This window comes from Sinohyriopsis cumingii, chromosome 6, assembly GCF_028554795.1.
Source record: "Sinohyriopsis cumingii isolate HCF-2022 chromosome 6, ASM2855479v2, whole genome shotgun sequence".
Taxonomy (NCBI): Eukaryota; Metazoa; Mollusca; class Bivalvia; order Unionida; family Unionidae; genus Sinohyriopsis; species Sinohyriopsis cumingii.
The window spans coordinates 89,133,271-89,157,770 of NC_142966.1; the positions used below are offsets into that span (position 1 = coordinate 89,133,271).

Below are 24,500 nucleotides of genomic sequence, written 5' to 3' on the forward strand. Positions count from 1 at the left end.
AATAAATAATTATATGTACGTGTATGAGTAATCAACTACAATTACAAATTATTTATTTGAAAAATATGGGCATTAAACAGATAATGCTTTTATTCTATTTTATTTGCTTCTGTATGCCCATTATGAGTCTTCTTGATTGAATCGGTTAGGTATCAATATTATTAGGAGGCTTATCCGGTCCGGTGTCTTGCTTTCCTGTTTTCGTAACTCCATTTGCGGTTGTGGACAATTACAGTTATTATTATAATGTCCCTGAAAGTATGGCCAGGGGAACAAAAGTGTTTTGTAACTGTACATCTGTCCAGTTTCTTTGTTGCCCCGTCAGACATGAGAATATTGATCGATTTATATAGTTCTTTCAGATGTTCAGACTCTCCAAGGCCACATCTTTTGTATGTGATGAGATTTATTCCATTCCATTCTTTGCACATTTTGTTTGGATCATATGTTATATATGTCACTATGGTAGAGAATGTATTTTTCTTTGACATATGTTGACATGTTTTGCACCTTTTATGATCACAAGGCACATATGTACTAATATGATCTTGGTTTGTGATTGGTGTTAACTTTGGTCTTTCTAGAATGACCAAAGTTTAACTGCAACATGACTCCCTTGAAAAATCTGGTGTACTTAAAAGGACTGGTATATAATTTAGTATAAAAAATGTCAAGAAATTATGAGCCCTGTGTATATTTATGTTATCGCCATGTCTATATTGAAAAGCGTTCAACGCACTAAACTTTTATGCAATTTTCTTGCACGTATCTCAAGAATTCATTCATTAACTTTACAAGGGTTTTTATAAATAGTTGGTAATCCCACTGCTTGAGCCTATAGGTAACATTCCACTTACTCATGTTAACCACTCATTGTCTTAATCATTGATTAATATATCATCTCTTACTTACAATGCAAGAGTCGCATATTTTAAATCATAACATTTGTCTAAGAGATACATATGTGTATAACAATAATACGTACACTGCACAATAGTTCACCTTTTGAAAGGTTTGATACACTTTTTGATACTGACCCCTCTCCAAATGTGAGCATACGTATCGATTTGTATCGATTTCACTCTAAACAACCCTTTAAATCAAACACCGGCTTTACGTTGTATTATCTAAGAGCGTTGATGGGCACAAAATAAATGTTGCATGTATCCACTTAAGCTCGAAGAGCAGATTGAAGTGGAGACTATCGTGACAATTTTGATCTGTTTTAAAGCCTAGTGAAAGTCTTTGGCTCAGTTTAGGTAAGTTACCAAAAATATGTGATACCATTATTCAAAGTGTCAGAGTTACGATATATAAAATCAATTTTAAAAGTACTGTAAGGATTATGCGTAATTTGCTGTGTTTATACTTTTTTTCCTGAAGCAAAAGATGATCTGAGTCGGAGCGTATAAAGTCTTACTAAAGTGTTTCGATAAACGTTTGAAAATGGCAAGCTGTGTGTAACTGTTATTCGTACATGAAATTACATGATGAATCACCATCAATCACTGAGAGATTACATTATTTACCAATTACATTGATATCAGGCTTTTAGGCACGATAAAAGACTAGACTGATCAATCAGCTCGTGAAATCCATAAACGTTCGAATAAAAGCGCATATGACTAAATGCATGGAACTTGCTCAGTCATGAAAAAATAGTAGTTAAAAATTCCGAATCACACGACGTTTATTTAACATTGAAAGATTGAAAGAGCTAATTCAATATTGATTAAAGGATTGGTGTATGACAACGTTTTCATTTTGGACCTTAGCTCCTCTGTGCCTCGTGCATAAAGGTAAACAGGGGGACATACGGAATGAAAGATCGACATACCTCCCTCCCTCCCTACACACACACACACACACACACACACACACACACATATATATATATATATATATATATATATATATATATATATATATATATATATATATATATATATATATATATATATATATATATATATATATATATATATATATATATTGGGGAAACGTTACCTTCAATTTGAAGGGAAAGAATTAACTTGAAGACATATTGCATACATTGTCATGAATACATTTACGAGCAACCACTGAAACCCTTGCTTTTATCAATCACTGTTATCTCATCTCTATCCGCGTGGTTTCGAGTCTCGGGCTTGGCAAATGTGGGCATGTGAGAAAGCAGATTAGTAGCTTCCCGAGGGTCGGTGTTTCTTACCGGTTTTTATCTGGGTTCTTTCTCCACATTTACACTGGCCGCCGTGTATAACCTATCATGTGCTGGAAATGGCGTTTAATAAATAAAAACAACAAACCATCGGATATCAAAATATCATATTATAAATGATTTGCACATTCCAAAAGACATGCATTCACCGTCAGGTTAAATTGTATAGAAGTGATAGTTATTATATAAGCATGTACACGGTGGGAATATAGTATCCAAAATTAGTTGCTCTCTCTCTCTCTCTCTCTCTCTCTCTCTCTCTCTCTGAAGCTATATTACAATTATTGGGAAACTATTTAACATTGTATTTTGGAAAAAGTCGCATAGATACCATTAAAGGTATTAGTAACTTCTAGGTTCTACGAAAAACTGTACAATTTAAGGAATAATTTATATTAGAAACGAAGTTTAAATAAACTTTGCACGGCTGTCACAGGCACACCTTACTTTTATTTGCATAACAATCCTCTAAGGAAACTGCATTTTATATGTGAAGATTTGAGGTTAAACAAACGAAGGGTAAGAAAAAAATAAGTGATATTTCTTACTGTGGTAATCTTGGTAAAAGCTAACAGTAACAGCAAGACAATTTTAAAACTGTGCCGTTAGATGGACCAGTAACTGTTAAGTCATGATGGCTTGTAACTGAGGCATTTATCTATTAAAATGTTTCGTGATACTTGACACGATTATGATACAGGAATACTTGTTTTCTACACATTAAAAGGACATGTGAGATACAAAATACTAATTTACCCGAAGCTGTTTTTTTCTTCTTCAACTATCATTTATTTCCAGATGTTACCTCGTCACTGTTATGTTTTCGTGCTATATTCTATCATATCTCAGATACAAAATGACTTGGATTCGTAGGGCAATGCTTAAAGATAAATTGCACATCGTTAGCTGTGCTGTTTGAGTGGATGTTGGACGAGTTTGAGAGTTTGTTCTGATTTACAGGGACAATAAAGTCCTTAGAATTTACAGTGTCAACTTCAAGCAGTGCAAACATCTTCAGTTTCTGATAAATGTTCTGAAATAAATTAATTTGCGTTGCGTGAGTGTCGTGAAGAGGTTATATCTGAGACAGCTTTAATACAATCTGCCCTATCGATGTTACATGTTACAGCCATAATGTTAGTAAAACAGACCTTTCTACCACGATGACGTGGTAGAATCCGTCTTAATCATCTCGCCCACCAAATACCCTTTATTTACCAGCAATGCAACTCAAAGAATTTAACTTAGTCAGTTATAGACCTTTGTGCATATTATATGCTGTGTTCGATCAAAACGTTTGCCTTTGTTAAAAGAAATAAAATAATACGACATAAAACAATTAAAAAGCACTTGGTCCTTCATCGTCTCAGCAAAATGCAGTATAGACCACCACCATGAGGGAAAAAATCCACCATTTTTGATACACTGACACTTTGCTGTCTTAGCTACGTGGACACTAATATAAAAGGAAGACAAATGCGTTGAATTTGTTTCGCTTTTACATAAATTCAGATATGCAGTTTTAAAAAAGCAACGGTAAAAGACGCGCAAGTCGTTATTGCCAAACAAGTTAAACTAACTTGCTAGAGTGTATGTTTCAAGCAACAGTTAATTCACTTAACAGAGCTATGTATAAGTTCAAGATGCTCTGTATTGTATACTACTTATTTTGGGACATATACTAAATAGGTGCATGATTTAGCTGATAGGCTGGACATTTTTGAAAAATCGTCGAATTATATCAAATTAAAAAAGTCATTTTTCTTGCCAAGGTGTGTGAAATAGGGCGACTATGAAACTATGGCTGCCTTTTTTTGCGGTAAAAATGTTATGATTTATTGCGGCCCATTATTATTTTTATATCATATATATTTTGTGTGTTGCAATGTGCGTGACTTTTTGTCATAATTCAAAGTGCATAAATACAAGTGTCAATTTGAAAATATTGCAAAGCTGAGGAATGAAATACCATGAAAATTATAGTATATCGATTGTTTGCGCTATGACAGCTTACCTTTGAATTGCTCTCTTTACGACAATCCTCCTCCGGAGTGTGTATCAAAAGTTAGGATAGTTTGTAAAATCTATACAGTCTTCGTGACATTTAAAATATCCATTAAAAACAGCTCATTTAAAAATGTTCCACTTTGTTCCGAAAACAACTTTTTCTTTTTTTTTAAAATCATCAACAAGAACAAATATCGAATAGTTGATCATTGAGGATGACAAGTTCAGTATATTTAGTATGTATGTCCAACGTGAGCAGGTACGTATGCAGATTAATTTCAACTAATTTATTAGTATTTGTTTCATCATTAATTGGAATCAAAGGATTTGATTAGTCAACTGAAAATAAATTTAATTGTGGAAAAAGACAAAAGTATAATTGCAACAAAGTTTCTCGATACACTCTCATTGGTGCATATATGCCAGTTCTTGGTTTTGTCACCTGCGCTCTCGCTCCAATAGCTAGGCGTGTAAGGTACTCGTTATTTAATTTCAGGAGTGGTGTATTTGTACTATCAGCTGATGTTTAGGAGCAGACAGTCGCGCTGTTATTTAAACATAATATGCGTCTCCAGCAAAGATAAATGAGTAGCATTAATACGTCCGGTGGATAAAACATACAGAATATGGGATATTGGGTGAGTACACACTAGCACAATCTTCCAAACATCTTCTTATGTATATGCTTGTAGCATGTAAGCGTGTCTGTTCGTATGTCTAATTATTATACTGTCTAATGAACTGAAGACTTGTTTCATACTCTTTAATAATGTTTAAAAATATCTTACTTAAGAGATTAAAAAGTTCAGTGTACTAATGGAATCAATAAGGTTCTCTCTCTCTCTCTCTCTCTCTCTCTCTCTCTCTGAGCAGCTTTGACAAATATGCTTCTATGCTTATTCATTACTTCCATATCTTTGTATGGTTTAGAGAACCTGTAATCTGTTCCATAAAATTACTGTTAAAAAAGTGATGACGATAGTAAACAAATATTATAACCGTTGACGAAAACAGCAAACAGCAAAATAGCACTAATGTGTGTGTGTGTGTGTGTGTGTGTGTGTGTGTGATTTAGATTTTTAACGTAGCTTTAACAATTTTTCAGTCATATCGCTACGATGTCTGCAACGTGGCAGTTTAAAGTGATGTCTAGCACTAGGGCATCATGCCGCAGACATGTAGCATGATGTCCCACCCAGTCACAGTATCCTGACACCGGGCCGACCAGTACTAACACTAACCTCTTAAAGCTGAGCGCCAAGCGAGGCAGCTGTTAGTACCGTTTTTGTAAGTCTTTGGTATGACTCGGCCGGGGATCGAACCCACGACCTCCCGCATCCGAGGCGGACGCTCTAACCACTAAGCCACCGGAGCGGTACAAATAGCACTAATAATAATAATAATAATAATAATAATAATAATAATAAATATAATTATTATGATTATTATTATTATTATATTATTATTATTATTATTATAACAGCAGTAGCAGCACAATAGTAATATTCTTATGTTATTTATATTTTCTTGTTTTTCAACGCGCTGGTGGTGTTGAGATACCCTCACTCTGTAAGCTGTTGTGTGCAAATTCACGAAGCTTTATAGTTATGTTGTACCTCTGCTAACCATATGTGAATATAATATATATATATATATATATATATATATATATATATATATATATATATATATATATATATATATATATATATATATATATATATATATATATATATATATATGTGTGTGTGTGTGTGTGTAATCACTTAGTTTCTGCACATTGGGTCGATGAGAGGGAGTCAAAGATAAAATGTACAGCAATTTGAAATGCAATGCATTTTAAAATATTTACAGATCAAACGTTATATATGCAGTCATAGCAGAAAATCCACTGGGTCACAGTCTGGGCGCTGTGGTGGGGAGTGGGATGAGAGGGATTTGGCATAGACAGTACATGTCTGAATTTGCAACCATTGATCGTGCTCTAGTTTGTTACGACTCGGGGCTTAAACTTAAGTAACAAGATTAGATACAACGCAGCAAGATTCGAAGTTTACAAAATATAAATTTATTTAAATAAACTATAAAAGAAAACAAAGTGAAATAATTAGAATAGACTTACAGTGCTTAAATTCCTAGAATATAATCCTAGTAAGGTACTGTTAATATCTCACTAATCCGGAAACTGTTCTTAGGTATTCCAGACGACGCTTGTATGGTGCTTATGTGTTACTGTGATAACAATGAATTCAACAAAATTGCTAATCCAGATGTTATTACTCCAATGCAATCTCCTGAACGAAGAACATCACTGAAGTCCTCGAATGTTTCACATAATTCGATGAAATTAGTTGCATTTTCAAATCCGTGAAATATATTCACTTAATCTTCACAATATTGACTGTTTAATTCAATTATAATTCACTCTGGTATATCCAACGACATATTACAAATGAATCACAAGTTCCCTTTCGATGATCAAATAAATCAGTTCCTTTCAGTGACTCTTACCAATGCTAACATAAATGCAAGAATATAATAAGAAGTGCATATGACCATTCTATAGTGTCCATTTCCGTTTCAAATAAACAAATCTGAACAATATAACTTTATGATTTCAACATAACTCAAGCAGTCGTAAACAAAAATATTCCCATTCTGACCTTCAAATCTCACTGAACCAATCAAATGCTATAGTGTTCGAGACAGCTTTCTACAGTGCAAGTTTGCTATGAATTCTTTGCTTGTTTTTTCGCAACCAACGTTCACACTTGCGTGAAATTCTCGACCTACTTAGTAGTTGATTTCACCTTAGATATCATTGTCATTAATGGAATTATTATGACGATGTACACATGTACTTTTGCTATAGTACTAACTTATGAATTAAAGGATTTAAAATATAGCTTCATATTCTCATGCGACTAACACAATTGTATTACAAATTCAAATGATGATACATAATTCCGTAACAATTTACAATGATAATGATGATAACTATACCGAAACGATTTTATTATGGTGGAGTCAGCCACCACTGTCGTTGTCATTATCATCGTCAACATCATTCTTACAAACTTCTCTGCAGGTTCTTTTTTCTCCTTTGACTTTTATTCTGTAGATAGCTACTGTAGACAGACAGACACATACATACATACATACATACATACATACATACATACATACATACGATTATCTCCGCATGTGATGTAGTGAGATGTCATTATACCCGAGGAAAACAACTTAAAAGCCTCAGGTCATTAGGTAAGAACCCCAGGCGTATGCCCTATAAATGAAGAACAACATACATCAGGCTCACTATCACAAAGTAATTAAATGCTTATAATTTATTTATATGAGTGTTCCCGTTAGAGTAAATCAACATGATCAGAGCCTTCTTTTAGTCTTAATATTTATTTCTGTAATAAAAAATAATGTAAAATAGCATTGAAGAAGGCATTTTCGTCACAACCCTTTGTGGCAGTATCTTGTCGTCATATTTACGCGGCGTCTATGTATTTTGTTTTTAAACATCGTCAGCTCCACCAATTCTCAAGGCTCGGCGGTTTACGTAAGTAGTTAAGTGGGCCACATTAGGGACAATGGGACTTAGCATTAAAAACACCCCTGGGCCACTTTAGGGACAATGGAAATTTAACATGGAGAAAAACGCTGGGCCACTTTAGGGACAATGGGAATTTAACATAGAGTTTGGGTCTGTCTAGGGACAAAGGAAATTAACATGGGAATAGAGTTTGGGTTTGTCTAGGGACAAGGGGAATTGAATATGGGATTTTTTTTTTTTTATTTTAAAAAGTTTTTTTAAATTTAAATTTAAATTTAAATTTAAAAAAGGGGTAGGCAATGGAAAGGCTATCTCTTTTCGAGAAATATGGCTGGCCCTGAAAAGGACCTTTGGGTTTTCTTCTGCTTCTAGTTTCTTCTTTTTCTCCACCAAGTTCTTATTTTATCTCCAACACTCTTTCTCTTCTTTTCTTTCTTTTTTTTCTCCTGCTCTTCTTTCTTCTTCTCTTCCTCCTCTTCTTTCTTCCTCTTCTCATTTTCTTCTTCTTTTTCAATCTTTTCGTTCCATTTGCTTATTCTTATTCTTTCCTCTTCATCCTCCTTCTCCTCCTTTATCTCTTTCATGACACCACTAATCTTGTCCTTTACCTTTTTTAAGTTATTAATTTCCATCTTTACATGATGGGGACTATAGGAATAATGGTCTTCAACCAGTCTTATCAACATCTGCTCCATCATTCCTAAGTTGTCTAAAACGTCTTGTAATGTTTGTATTTTGTCCATTTGGTTAGAAGCCATCTTCTTTTTTTATTCTTTGCAGAATGGTTTGAACGACGAATACTGTGGGTTCTTATACTTAAAGCGCGTACGTGAAGGAAAACATCCCCCTAAAACGTAAAATTGATCTTACCTAGATCATGACCAAACAACGCGCGGACGTGAAGGAAAACATCCCCTACTTTTTCATTTCATATAATAAAACCCAAACTATACTCTCCACATACGCTAAGAAACAATAAACAAATCCATAATCTACTATCCACACAATCGTACGTGAGCGGGTACAAACACAAACACACAAACACACAAATACATACGCTAAGAAACAATAAACAAATCCATAATCTACTATCCACACAATCGTACGTGAGCGGGTACAAACACAAACACACAAACACAAACACACAAACACATACGCTAAGAAACAATAAACAAATCCATAATCTACTATCCACACAATCGTACGTGAGCGGGTACAAACACAAACACACAAACACAAACACACAAACACATACGCTAAGAAACAATAAACAAAATCCATAATCTACTATCCACACAATCGTACGTGAGCGGTTACAAAACCCAAACTATACTCTCCACATACGCTAAGAAACAATAAACAAAATCCATAATCTACTATCCACACAATCGTACGTGAGCGGTTACAAAACCCAAACTATACTCTCCACATACGCTAAGAAACAATAAAGAAACCCATAATCTACTATTCACACAAACATACCTTAGCTCTTACAAGCACCAACACACAAACACATACCCTCACACTATCTTAGAAAAGAGTTAGTGTTTATATTCACACTACTCTACCTACACATTGGCAAATTGATGGTTATTTCTTTTCTAGAGTATTGGGTAGCCCTGAAAAGGGCTGTTTTTTTGGAACTTCATGGACACCTGGTTAATGGTGGCACCTTCCAGGCCTGGCGCCACATGCACATCTTATCCCCCAGTTACTTTTTACTTTTTTGGGGAAGAGAGCAGAGGCAGGATATGTCGCTTCAGAATCCCAATTTTCGCTCTCTGGGATTCTGAAATTTATTCTTCTTCTCTTCTTTTCCTTCTCCTCCTCCTCTTCTTTGTTTCTTCTCTCCTCCTCTTTGTATCTTCTTTCCTCTTCTTCTTATTCTTTATATCTTCTCTCCTCCTCTTCTATTTTTCTTCTTTCCTCCTCCTCTCTTATCCTTCCCTCCTCCACAATGGCTTCCGCGGCCAGTTCATTCAACAGGCGCCTGGCATATTCCAGATGCACATGAAGTTCCAACAGTTTAGACAGTCTCGTGTTCATTTTCGGTGTTGATCAATCAACAAGGGTAGCTAGACTGCCCAGCGAGTTTCAATTTATAGTGAAAGCGCGGACGTGAAGGAAAACATCCCCCTAAAAAACATAAAATTGATGTTACCTACATCATGACCAAAAACAACAACGCGCGGACCTAAAAGAAACACTCACTCACTTTTTTATGCTACCCATCACTATTTTAAAATTTTTTATAAATCACTTCATTAGACTATCCACATACGCAAAGCAATCCAATCTAACTCCAAATATACACCTCAAACACCAAAAAAAAAACATGATTTTAATCTACTATTCATACCAACTTACTTAAGCACTTACTAACACACAAACACATACCCTCACATTTTTTAAAAAAGAGTTAGTGTTTATTTTCACACTACTCTACCTACACACATTGGCAAATCGATCGTTATTTCTTTTCTAGAGTATTGGGGTAGCCCTGAAAAGGGCTGTTTTTTTTTGTTTGCTATGGCATTCTTTTTTTAGTTTCTAAGAATGCGATGTCCTCTGAGGATAGACTTTCTGGCGATAGGTCTGCTTCTTCGGAAAGAAAAGAAGAACTCTTTGGTGTCGATACGGCAATCGACAAAGCCTCTGTCAGGTTCAGGTTGCTGCTGCTGCTGCTCTTGTTGTTGTTGTTGTTGCTGCTGTCTCTGAAGTCTGTACTTCTCTGTCCATTCTTCTTTTTCCCTGTTCATTTCTTCTCTGAAGAGCTCTTCTATCAGGTCTTCAGTGATTTTTAACATTCTCACATTCTCTATTTCTTCTGGCTTCGGTATCAGACTGTGTCTGACCCTATGCAAATTCACGTAGGCTTCGTTGAGTTTAGCTAGTTTGGAGCACATCTTCTTAGGAGGATGAGTCGACAATGGATGGTTAGACTGGAAACAACCCGGTTCTTAAAGTCAAAGCGCGGACGTGAAGGAAAACATCCCCCACACGGTTTTTGAGTCGCAACGTTTAGTGAGTGTCATGAGAGGGATAGTAAGAAATGAAAGAGCATCAATCCAACATTCTTATAGCTAAACAAAAGACAAAGGCATTTTTTTCAAAACACAACATTTTTTATTCAAAAATCACTTAACACTAAACAACAACTCTAACATTTTTAACAATAATCCAACAATATAACATCAAACAATTTTTTTCAAAACACAACATTTTTTATTCAAAAATCACTTAACACTAAACAACAAGAACTCTAACATTTTTTAACAATAATCCAACACTAAAAGTTTCTCCACTAGGTAAAGAGGGATAACAGTCTTCCATGGTTTCTAGTAATCTAGGATGACTTCTCTCAAACTGTTGATTTCTATGGTATTGTCGAATTCTGCATACAGGATGACGTTCACCGTTTCATCAGGGTCTCGGTCTTTAAACTGAATTTCCACACGAATCTGGCCGGATTTTATAGGGTGGAAATGTCCCTCGTCGCTGCCTTGGTCTGGAGTGAAATCGAAAGCCCACAAAGCGTAGCCTCCTGCATAATCCTCGTACGTAATACCGTGACTGGTATTGGTTCCTAACTGTCCGGTGGCTTCGTACAGGGACAAGTACGATCTCAAGTAATTCTTCTTGGTAAAGTCAGGTTCGAAAGGTCGGGTACACAAGGTCTTGCCATCGCGACTGACTTCGATTTTGGACACGCCAAAGTGTTGAAAGTAGAAAGGATTTTTTTCGGCAGCTCCGTTGAAGGCTGTATTCTCGACGATACCAACGATCAAACGTTTGGGTAACTGTCCTTGGAACAGATGATCTTCGATCATGGATCGCTGTCCCTTGGGAAAGGTGAAGGTTTTCACTTCCACGCGTCGTATGGGATACTTGGCGGTCGTTCTACTCAACGTCTGACTGATGTCGTTTCCCACTTTAGGTAACACTTCCACACGGCGTACGTAGAGTCTGGCTTTTAGGATTTTGGTTTTGTAACCGTCACTATCAGCCATCAAATGGAAAGCGGCACTGCTACGATTCAGTCTCAGACGGACATCCACCCCGTTCAGCAAATACTTTTCTTGCAACCACATGTCCGAATGCAAACGATCCATCAGTTCTAAACTTGTGTCGGCTCCCGTGATTCTCTTTCTTCGTTCTACAAATCCATCATTGTTGTCTTTCTTTTCATCAGTTTCCAATATTTCAAACTTGGTAGGTTCGTCAGCTTCCCATACCACACAGGCATTGAGATGAGTGTTCTTGGCATCTATTCCGTACGTCAAGAGATTTTCCAGGTAGGCACGATAAGGGTAAGTATCCATGCTGCTACTGACCAGTTTGTTATTCAAGTACAAGTCCACTCCACTGAACAAGGAATGCATGAAATTGTTGACGGGAGCTACTGCTTCATCGTCTATAGCACCTCCAGTCTTATCTAGAATTTTGACTTTCAGGTACAAGTAACTGCTATTCAGATCGATGTAATCTTCGGGCTGTCCTTTGATTTCAAACTCGATGGGAGCGGAATCGGTCAGTGAGGAGACGGGGTGAAATTCCACCCACTGGGATTCTTGCATCGTCATCATCGTGGGGGCATGGCAAACAGGTCCAGTTCCGTCTTGGAACAAGCGCAAGATTCTCGGTGCATCATTTTTTTTGTCTCTTTTCTCAATAATCGAAAACGTCTAAGTCTCGAACGGTTCTTCTTTTCTTGGCCTTTATCGCTTGAAGTCTGGTGAAAGGGTGTTTTCTTCGTCGTCTCTTTCTGCCTTGTCCTTGCTGAATGCCTGACTCGGTAGCGTGCAGGGCATTTATAGGTGTTTCTCGTTGGCCTAAAATGTCTTTGCCCGTTTGCAGCAAGACATTTTTGCCTGCCCTCATGAAGGCTTCTTTAGGGTTTTGTTTGTCGATGATGACATTTTGGAGAAATTCTTTGCCTTGCGTCAGTGACGCATCTTTCAAGGCGTGCAATCCGCGTGTCACCATCGGTTTCAACACCGGGGCCACCGAACGAAAGGCCGATTTTAACATATCTCCTAAGCCGTGTCCTCGCTGTCGAGCAACCCCTCGGTACACTGGATACATGACTTACTTACGAGTCGTGAGAGAACCGTTTTCGAAAATGGAGTTTCACCGTGACTTTTCCTTTGGTGAATGGAATATTTTGTCCCAGATCTCCTTTTATAGCAATGTTGACCGTGTCCAAATACGACTTACTGACAGGCAAATAGTGAGGATGTACAAATTCGCGGTGGACGCGGTAAGTGTTTCCACCTTCCTCGTCAGCGCCCGTGGCAGAATCTACTTTGAAAGGAATGACACGCAGTAACGGTACGGAGGTGTGTCCCACCACGTCATACTCCACCACATCGGAGTACACAAACATCAAATTCAGTCCTTGGTTCAGTTCTACTGGGGCACGAAATAACTTGCTAAAAGACTCGTTGTCGTAAACGATGGGTAATTCGTTTTTCTTGATCATGGTCTTTCTCATGTCCATGTCTCCGCCCAACATGTCAAACAATTCAGGACAAAATAAAATGGACATGATTTTACTCCGTTCAAATTTCATCAAGAAGCGACGAGCTGTTTTGTGGTACTCCATGGTGACACTTTTGTTGACATGCTCCAAAGCTTTCAGAAACACGACATTAAACCTGGAGGTTATGGTGCTGACCAAATGTTGACCACTAAAATAATAGCCTGGGGGAATGAACAAGTGATAGGTGGTGTACTTTTGATTTTGTGTACGGGTTTTCTTGTCATATTTGACATTGCTATCCATCCACTGTTGCATTTGCTCGTCATGAACTTCCACATCAAAAATATTTTGATTGGGAAGGACATTGAGGACTTGGGTCGGGTGAATCATTTCTACTAAAGCCACTTCCCAATGGGCTTCGTGATCTAACTGGATGGCTTGAGGTAATTTGGCCGTGTAACAGCACAACGTGTTCTTGGGAAACACCTCCATGGAACTGTCACTGGGTAAGGTTAAGTAAAATTGGTTTTGGTGACTCATAATTCCAGAGTTCTGTGGCTGTCCGAGGGGATATTACTGGACGTCAGAGGCGTGTCTCCGTCTAAAATGGGGTTCTGGTTGTGGTTGAAGTGGTGACTGGCACTGGCACTGGACACAAGGTTCCCGGGGTTCCCGTACGAGGTGAATTTCAGGGAGGGATTAGGAAGCAGGTAACCGATGCAACTGCTCAATAAAATGGTCCACAATTGTTTGTCTCCTTGTTGCAAACTCAAATTGGCGATGGCTGCCCCGATGACACAATACACCACGAAGATTTGGCAGAAAAAGACGATTTGCGTTTTAGGCACACGTTCTCCACACCACACCCACACGTCGTCTTCTTTTTTGGTGACACGTTGTAACTCGGGCAAATAAAACATTCCTTTGAGCACTTCTCCGTTCATGTCTTCCAATTTATAGACGGCAGGATGACGGCCATGCACTCGTCCAGTGACGCGAAACAATTCGGTCGTCCAGTTAGGTAAGTAACCTTTGTCGAAAGTGCGTTTGGTTTTGCCAATGCGCACCCAATCTCCTACGGCCAACATTCCACTTTTCTCGGGGACAGCCCTCGTCGGGGACGTACCAAACAGACGCTCAAACACCAACACTTCGTTGTCGGGAGTCACGTCTTGCGGGGCACGTCCGATGCTTCGATGGTAAGATTGGTTGTACGCTTGCACCAGGTGCGGTAAGATGTCGATGTACTTCAGTGTGGTGATGCGTAAAATATTTCCACATGCGTTCTTTCAAAGTGCGTTGAAAACGTTCCACGATGCTGGCTTTGGTTTCGGGATTCTCGGTGGTAAAAAAATGAATGTCACGTTTCTTTAATTCTTTTTGGAAAACTTGGTTCAGAAATTCGGTGCCTTTGTCCGTTTGCCATCGAAGAGGGTGACGACCGCTTTGTTTCAGCACCCGTTGCAGGGCTCGCACTAACTCGCTGCTCGATTTGGAAGTCAAGGGCACGACCCAGGCAAATTTGGAAAAGACGTCGATGACACAAAACAAATATTTGTAGCCACGATTGTAGCTGGCCAAATGAGAGACATCGGCTAAATCGGCTTGCCATTGATGATCGATGCCTTCCACTCGGGTGCGACTTCTGGCAAACTTGCGTCGAATGGGTTTGTGTAAAGTGTAGGTAGCTTGTTCTTGTAACCATCGTTGCACTTGAGGTAAACGGAGACTTTTCAGTCGCGTTTTGGCAGCACGATACAATTTTTGAACTCCTGCGTAACCTGCAGGATGGGAGGGATCGTAGTAAATGCTGGCTAAGACTTTTTCCATTTTTTTGTGTTGGTTGGTGTGTTAATAAGACACCCACTCTTGGAGGATGCTACTCTTTTTCTCTTGGGGTATTTTCTTGGATTGCAATGCTTTGCGTGTGCGGCCAGCAATAGGCGTCGAAGAGGAGAAGGATGTCTGAGCGGGGGATATCGGTTCTTGTTTCACTTCTGTCTTCACTTCTGTCTTCACTTTCTTTTTCTCTTGTGAGGAAGAAGGGGTGGCCATCATCTTTTTAATCCATCCAATTCTGGAGGTAGGTGGTGTTGTTAACTTGCGTACTTTTTCTGGTGGAGTTTGAAACCCTTCCTCTTCTTCTCCTTTTTCTGTCTTGCGCACGGGTACTGGTGGTACTGATACTGGTACTGGTACTGGTGATGGTGCTGGACTTTTCATCAAGGTCTTAAAATCTTTCAGAGTGGGTAGAGCTGTTTCGTCTAAAGCTTTCTGGTGAAAGAGTTGCAGTCGTTGCAAGAGTTGACCGTACTTTTGCGATTTTTCTGTTTCGGACAAATCTTGGCGATCCATCAAGGACTGCAATTCGTGTTGTAACTGGGACATCTCGCTCAAATGGGGATTGGGAGGTAAATGCGGGGTGTGTTGTTCTTGCCACCGATGGTATTCCATCCATCGTTTGTAAGGCACTAAAGCTAGTTTTCGTCCTTCCATGGGGTTGTCAGGGGTCGATTCTGAGATCTTGGAACTTCCGAGGCCTTTTTATCTTGCTCCCACTAGTCCTTCCAACATGGTTCCCAAGACTCCTTTCAGTATGGGGCCTAACAAGAGAGGTAAAATACCTCCACGTTGCACTAACATCTTCTTTTTTTTGACGAATGGGAATTTTCTTTTGAACCATTTGGCGAAGAACGTGACGATGTTTGCCTAAGCATTGTTTCTGGTGTTTGGACAAAGGGATCGTGCCTTTCAAAACGTTCAAACAACATTCGCACACGGTATCGATGACCTCTTTGGAGGCTGTTTGAATGAGTTTTTTTCGTAGGGGTGGAGAAGCTTTGGACAGGACAGATAACATGTCCCCATGTTTGGCTAAACGTGGTGGCAGTCCTTTCCTTTTCTTTCCTTGGGGTTTTCTGGAGGGTGACATCTTTGAGTCTTCAGGAGCACCAAAAAAACACTGATACCCGACTTGGTCACAGGCCTTTTTTATACTGGAACGCGTCGCCACTGATTGTCTTTACGTCGTATTAGTTTGAGGACAGGCATGACACGTCGTGCAGGGGTACGTAACGGACTAAATCGAGCCAGTTCTTGCTTGGACAAATCCAGCAAACTTTGTAACATCCCCGATCTTTCTTGAACTTTGATTTTGGGAGAAGGTACTTTGTGAGCAGCAGCCACTGCCACTAAATTGGAAGGTCCTGCCACTGGGGAAGTTCTTTTGGGGGTCATCAACGGAGAAGTTCTTGGTGTGATCAACGTCTCCAAGTACCCTTCAGTTCTGGGTGTCATTAACGGAGAAGTGGACAAACGTGAAGCTGCCGGAGACGCAGTCACCGCCGTGGCAGGTCGTGGTTTGCGAGTGTAAGGTTGCGTCCTGGCCGAAGTGCCTCTCTTGTGACTAGTTTTCTGTGGACTTTTCTTTTTCTGGGGGCTTCTTTTCTTTTTCCGGGGTGGTGGTGGTGTCTGGTCAGAGGAGGGTCCTGCCACTGGAGAAGTTCTCCTTGGGGACCTGGTCTTTTTCTTCTTGGGGCTTCGTTGGACTTTTGTCTTGGGGATAACTTTGGGGGCATTAGGATCCCATCTTAAGAGTGAGCGAATGATGACCCCTCCTAGAGTACCGCTCCCTCCAGGTTTCAAAATGATTTGTTTTTTGGTTTGAGTGTCGATGCGGGGATCGGCCAGTTGGACCAAAGCGACTTTGTTTCGATCGAAAAAGCGTTTGGTTTGATGAGGAATCTGAATGATTCCTTGGAGTAATTGACGTGCTGTCACCGTGAACCATCGTAAGACTTCTTTGAGACTAGCTTCTAAGACACGAGCTCGTGTTTGTGGATCTTTTTCTCGACTGATGCCATACAAGGCACGAATCAATTTGACGGGAAGATGCGACTGAAGGGACGTCATGTTCGCACTGAGAGTGAGACAGACGAAAAAGGGTCTGAGGTTTTTATAGATTTTTTTTATGGGGAGTGAAATGAAGTCGAGGACGGAGACGTGTACAGGACAGGCCCTCCGTCTTGGCACCAGTGGTGAAACAAGTGGGTACGAAATCGCAAATCCTCAGGAGTCGTAGGTTTCAAATCGACGAGTAAATAGGCGTGTGGCGTTTGAGTGGCATCGTCGTACGCCTGAGTCAGCCAAGGCGTTCCTAACTGTTTGGCTAAGACTTGCACTTGCGATTTATCTCGAGGGCTTTTAAACAAGACCACGTAATGCGCATTGAGACTGATGGTGCGATGGGCTTTACTTTGTTGAAACAAATTTTGGGTGATTTAAACGACACTGGCATTACGGTGATGCCCTTTGCGCGTGAACCACAGTTTAATTTCTTCTTCGTTTCTCCTAACATGTCGAAAATGACCAAATGGGTTAGACGGGAGTCAGAGACGATGCCGTCGTCTTCTTTAGGAATGCCTTCCACAAACACGATGGAATCGCCTTGACTTTCTCGCAAGAGGCTGTACGCCGATTGCCACTCTTTGTAACACCACACGATTCGTTGAGGGGGTCGATCGATCAAATGATGTTTATGTTCGATCAAACGTTTGACGAATTCGGTTTTGCCTGAACCGCTAGGTCCAGCAATGAGCATGTTAAAGGGATGGCGAAGATACAAAGCCTCCCAACTGGCACGATCTAAGTGTTCGTCGATGACTTTGACAGTAGAGGAAGAGGGAGCAGAGACAGCAGAGGTAGCCATGGTGTGAGAAATGTCACTTGTGACACGAAAAACAAACAAGACAAGAGTTTATATACTTTTTCAGAACACGTTTATTGAATGTTTCAAACATGAATACGAAAGACAAAAATGCATAAAAGCCAAAGGCTTAAGTACAAGGCACATGATAACCATGAACGTGGAATAAACACAAGTGTCTGTACAACATGTTTTGGGTAAAGTTCTAACCAGTTCTATAGTAGGGGTAAGGTCACACAAGTGTCCTCCCGAAAGGGTCTTTCAGGCCTGTCCACGACAGTCCTGTCCTGGGTGACGGGTTCTTCTGGCACCGTCACTAACACAGGTTGAAAAGTAACTTTTTTCCTTGAATAACTCTCGTGCATACTGGGCCACCTCTTGGGTCCAATCCTCAAAACCCTGGTCTCGGTGATGTCCAACATTTGACTCCTAACCAATCTGGTTTCTTCTTCGTCAACGATATGGTAAGTTACTTCAATGAACAATGAACTATCGATCTTGCCTAGGGTTCCTTTTCATATACAGACCAATACCAACGTGACCGTACGGTAAGGTGAAGTGATGGGGAAGTCGCACTCGCTTCTGGTATACAATTTGATAGACTTTTTCCAAGGGTCGACTGACGATGTGGTGAGTGGGTAAACGTACAATCTTGTTCGGTTGATAAGTGGTCACTTTAAAGTTTCCATCCTCTCCCGATTGCAAGGCTTCTTTCAATACCCCAAAGTTGACCACTCGACTGGTACGATGATTCAGAGTCAGTCCTTTCACTTTGCACGTCGTGTGCACTTCTCCTTGTTTGTCCCGGTATTCGTAGCCGTAATGTTTGGGACCACCACTGACGAAACTTAGAATCTTGTCGTCGGGATGCTCGTCTGTCCAGGCTCCTAAACGGTCTCCTTCGATGTCAGGGTGCTGTTGAATCGGGTGATGGATGTAAATGCAACTGTCCGTGTCAAAGTACAGGACGCGTTCTTCTAACAGTTCTAAAGCTTCGTACAATTTTAAGCGAGCATGAGCTGTCACGTAAGCCGCAATGATGACATTTCCAAAAGGGTCGTCTTGTACAAAGTCCAGATCTTCTTCGTAATTGACCAAGATCAAATCCTCTCGAACGACGTCCACGTGTTTCATGTATTTGGTTTTGTCGTGAATCATCTGGAAGTAGCGGGAAGGTTCTGTCAAATATTCCGTCTTGGGTAAACACGGTCGTTGTGCCATTTTACCCCACAAGCAATTTAACATCACTTTGGCAAACGATCGCCTGCCTTCGTTTTTTTCAATGTGGTCTAAAGAGATGCCTTCTTGTGCGTAGTATTTCTCTTTGAATTGTATTTGGTCTTCGGGAGTGTGACACCAGGAAGGATAGCCGCTGGCTTCTTGTTTCAGTTTCAAAAAGGCATCCACGTAGTCGGCGAAAATGCCTTTCTGAGTAGGGTCACCCTTGTGGTACTGTTGTGTCTTGGGAAAGTGGCAAATTTCGTACACTTCTAACAGTTGGTATCCCATGTCCAGAGCTTTGAACAATTCTACGCTGACCCAGGTTCCCGTCAAGGCACGTTCTTCCTGGCTGTGATGGCAAGGTTGGTCCTGGTTGCACGTTTCGGCACAAGTACGGCACAAGGGAAACATCAGTTTGCCTTGACAATGGTGAGGTAAGACGGGATGGTATAGGTTCGTGGGAGGCAAAACTTTACACTTGATCAAGCCTTCGTATTGTCGAATATTTTTCAGGTCGATGTGTTCCGTGAACAATTGCGGGTGCCCTACAGGAAAGCGACAATATTTGCACACGTAGGGATACAGCGAACACACGTCCAAGTATTTGATTTCTTCTCCTTTCTCTTCGTCGGCTTGGTACAGCAAACAGGTGGCATTGGTCCTTCCTCCGTACAAACTATCCCTCGGGTTCAGCGGGTCCATGAACTGGTAACTTTCCACGAGGCGTTTAAACTCGGGATCGGTTTTCAAACGGTGATCGTACTCGTGTTCCCACATTTCCACCACTTGGTATCCTTGCTGTTCTAACGTTAGGCGTCGCTGACAAGTGTCCTGGTACAAGTCTTCCATGGTTCGTTGCAAAAACTGATTTTTAGTGCCACGGTCAGGGTAACAGACGGGACATCCGTGAAATAAGCAACCGTTAAACTCGTACACGATCTTGGGGTTTTCTAAGTCCCAGCCATCTACCGAATACGTTCCGATGGTCTTTTCGCCTCCTCCGTTGCGGGCATGCTGAATCCATTTGTCTTCCTTGTCGCACAAGTAATGTAACCAACGTAGGGCTTTGACCGAGTATTGACGCTTGACATAGTGGGTCGTTTGAGGACTGATGACAGCCACGGTGTTTTCAGGCATGAATCGTTGGCGGTACACTAAGGAACACGCTTTGGCAATGGTGCAAGCTTCTTTCAAAGGATCGACCCCTCCGTGTTCCATGAACAGTTCTCGAAATTTTCCACAGCAACGCCGTAAAATGTCCACGTCGGAACGACAATACTTTAACATTTCTTCCTGAAAGTCGAAAGGGTCCGAGGCGTGAGCTTGTTACCAAGCGTAGAAAGCTTCTCGTTGTTCGGTACGCATGTTGTCGGGGTCGTAATAGTGAGCCTCAGGCAAATGGGGTAGAACAGCATGTTGATTGGCTTCCGTATTGAAAAAGTGTGGAAAGTACCCTTTAGCCATTTCTGTCATTCCAAACGTTTTAGGCATTCGGCTCAAAGGCATGGCCAAGTAACTCATCGAATCTTTAAACTGTACTTGTCCCACTTGCATGAAAATGATTTTGGCTCCGTTCAAAATCACTTTAGGACGTTCGGTGCCATGTTCCGTATAGTACCTCAAAAGAAACTGTCCATCGTATCCGGAGAAATTGTGAGCCATCACCGTGGCATGACGATGACAATCTCCGTAACGTTCGATGTCCTCTTGGCTCCACGTCTTGTCGATGGGGTCTAAGACCCATTGGGCAAAATCGGCTAACGTGTTTGGTCCCCGAAAGATTTTTTCACGTCCTCCAGGAATCTTGCTGCAGTGAGGGCAATGACTGAAGATAGGTTCTTGAATGCACTTCTCGCACGCTCGATGAGCCACGCAGAAATTAGGGATGTGAATGCCAGTCTCTTGCATGCATTCGAAATCGAAAAAGATGAAATTGCCTTTCTTCTTGTGACCGTCCTCTTTCTCTGGTGGGGGTTGGTATTTTTGCACGTAACATTCGTGTTCCAAGTCCACGATGTGGTGACAAATGTGACATTTTTTTTTTCCTCGACATACGTGTGCCTTGGCATTGTTGGTACGTATGCCTTGCCTACACGTAGGGCACAATCTCAGGAGTTGACAAGCACATTTCTTCTGTGAACCTTGTGTTTTCAAATGTTGTTGGTAACAGGTAGGGCTGACAAACGTGCGCAGACAAGTCGAACAAGGCACTGGTTCTTCGCTCAGACAGGGTGGAGAGGCCAAACATCCTGGGCATTTCCATCCACAATGCTTGTGTTGCTCTCGATTATTATAACCATAGTCACATTTCTCACAGTAATATCTGTATCCCAGGAATCCGGTGATACTGGTAATGGTATCGAAATGGTCATCGTGATGATAAACATGAATGTATTTTCCGTCCTTAAAGTCTTGGCCTCGAAACAACAGAGACCCGCGCATTTCTTGAGGGTGCACTTTCAAGGTGTAGCGTGGAGCTAGGGCATCTTGCAATTTTTGCATCTCAGGAATGCCACAGGGTGTGTCTTTGGACAGGCCAGCTTGTTGCAACAGGAGTTCTGCTTCGTTTCGTTGTTTGGTTCGGTTCGATTTTCGAATGTTCTCCCAGGTTCTTTTCCATTCTACCGTGTCGTTCTTGTTGGCATAGGTTCGTCCCACCACGATGGCACGGGCTAAGCACATCTGGTCTTGAGGGTTGTTAATTCGGACGAGACTCTTTTTGGTGTTGCGAAGGTCGTCCACCAATAACATCTTTTTGCGTCCTGTCCCTTGAGGAAGAGAGACGTGAGCCATTTTCAGTGTGGCTTTACCATCGGTGATGTCAAACTGGTCATTAGATTGTTGTACGTGTTGAATCTTGTCCATGACTTTGGAAGGGGTTAGTTCTGCGGGTCTGCTAAACTCGATCCAAACAGGGGATTTCAAACCGTCGTGATCTATGGATAGTGTCAAGCGATCGTCTTCTTTGGGTTGACATTGTCGCTTGAGTGAGGTGAGCAAAGAATCCCACATCTCGGTGATAAACCCTTCTGCTTTCTCCAAGGGTACGTCGGCCTTGAAATCTTTAAACTTCACCGTGTAGGTGTAAGCCGTGGTTCTAAATTTTCTAGAGGAGCGCTTTTCCGTCTCTCGAATGGAATAGTACTTTTCAGGGTTGACTAACGGTGGTCAACTTGGTTTAGAGGGTTCGGATTCTGGTTCACTCATGTCCTCTTCAAAATCACTGGCATGAATTTGTGCCAAGATTTCAGCCCTGGTACGAGGCGATAGATCACGTTTCTGCCTCTTACTTTCTTCTTCTTCTTTCTTCTCGAATGAATGGGATCGTTTCATCTTGAGTGCAAAACGTCAAATGACTCAAGTTTAAACACCACAGACTAATTTATAGTCTTGGCAAACCAGCGTATATAAAAAGGGTGTGTGTCTTGTCCTTTCACTATTCATTTCACTCTCAAGCCGAGCACAACGATGGAAGAGACTACCCAGATGGAACGTTTCGTCAGAGCTTTGCGAGGGGTCATTAGAAAATTCTCTTCAGACCAGCCGACGGACTACTCTCCTTCCTTTCGAGATAAAAGTCAAGATACTTGCTATATCTGTCAGAAGAAAGGGCATTGGTCTTCAGAGTGTCCAGACCGTCAAAAAAGAACAAAAACAGGGACTAAAAGAGACAAAAGTCAAGATACCTGTTATTATTGTAAAGAAAAAGGACATTGGTCTCCAGATTGCCCAAAAAAGAAACAAGAGGAGTCAGAAGAAAAGAAGGATTCTTCAGAAGAAGAGAGGGATTCTTCGGAAGAAGAGAGGGATTCTTCAGAGGAAGAAGAGGAAGAAAGAAGACAATTCTATTTAAAAGAAGCAAAGAAACAGGAGAAGAAAAGAAGAAGGGAAGAAAATGAGGTAAAAACGGTGAAGAAATTCAAAAAACAGAGAGACTAAACAAGGAGAAAGAAGAAGTCAATGAACTTTGAATTAAAGTGTTCTGTGGTGAATTGTGAATTGGATTGTAAAAAAATGGATAAAAGAATACATGAATGATATAAGGTAAGTGTCTTTGAGTTTTGATTTTAAAATAAGAAGCTACACTCACGCACTCATACACAGACACGTACTATAAGGGTAAAATGGGTGGGGTTTATTTTTGAGTTATTGGCAAATTGAAATTGTATTTCTTTTCGAGAAATGTGGGTGGCCCTGAAAAGGGCCTTTTTATTTTGGTGTAGGGGTGAGTTTAACCAATCAACTTTAACTGCCTTAAACCTTTGCCACGGCCAAGGCCTACTTCTGATGATTGGGTTGAAATCACTAAGGGTGGTACGACAGGCTTAGTCACAGGGTTGGCATGTTTAGCTCGGGAAGGTCGTATTCTCTTCGGTCGTGATAAAGAAGTCTGATACATTTGTTTCAGACTTCTTAACTCCGCTAAAATGTCCAACAGTACCGTAGCCGTTTGATTTTCACCCTCTTGTTTCTTTGCTGCTACTTCTTCTTGCTGTTGTTGCTGTTGTTTTTTTCTTACCTCTTCTTGTTGCTGTTGCTGTTGCTGTAGGAGAAAAGCTTGTTCCGCTTCCTTTTGTCGTTGCATAAATTTCTCCAATTCTTCTTTCTGTCTCTGTCTAAAATTCTCCACTTGCGGTAATGAAGAAGGTAACGAAGGTTCTGGAACAAATTCTTGCGAGGTAAGAAAATCCACAAAATCCCAGTGTACCTCTTCTGAAAGTAAGTCCGGGTTCCCTTGGGCAGTCTCCCCTGCTGGTGCACCCCAATGGATCGTTTTCTGAGTTTCCGTCATGTTGAATCACTGTCGCATAGATTGATTGCACACAAGCGCTAACGAATCTATATAGACCACGTGACGTCACAGACTGCTCTCTTCGGATTGGATGCGAGCTGACTGAATTTTGTAACGCGTGTTCGGATTGGTGAATGAATTCAATCCGTTTCAATCCTTCCTGTACCTATAAATAAGCGCAGTTCACTGCATTGATTCACCTATTCTCGTCGCTTCAAGATGTGGACCACAGTTGAGTCATCCACCCTTGTGTCTTCCATGATGTTTAGGACGGACATGCTCATGTATGTCAGGTCCAAGTGGACTGTTGTTGATAGGACAGATACTAGTCAATGGATGAGGAGAGTTTACATAGAAAGACAAGGATGTCTCAAGAGGGTACTTGTGTATGGACCGGTAGTTAGAAGGAGTTTAAGAAGAAGAAGAAGAAGATGTGACAGATGCCATCTATGTTAATATTAATATTAACATAAACCCAAAGGCCCTTTTCAGGGCCAGCCATATTTCTCG

At 40.7% G+C, this 24,500-nt stretch overlaps 1 protein-coding gene and 1 non-coding gene across 3 annotated transcripts in view; one reads left to right on the forward strand and one right to left on the reverse strand.

Moving 5' to 3' along the window:
* LOC149797405 (uncharacterized) overlaps positions 1-24,500 on the forward strand; it is a 108,440-nt gene that overhangs the window by 5,916 nt on the left and 78,024 nt on the right. Inside the window, exon 2 of one of the 2 annotated variants that reach the window (XM_089962188.1) lies at positions 4,722-4,863. The gene's annotated coding sequence lies outside the window, so the exon portion shown is untranslated. Of the gene's footprint in view, positions 1-4,721; positions 4,864-24,500 lie in introns of those variants that run through there. The other variant, XM_089962189.1, reaches the window with a different exon arrangement.
* Positions 5,527-5,599, reverse strand: Trnap-cgg (transfer RNA proline (anticodon CGG)). Its single transcript has one exon. It is a non-coding gene; the product is annotated as a tRNA-Pro (tRNA).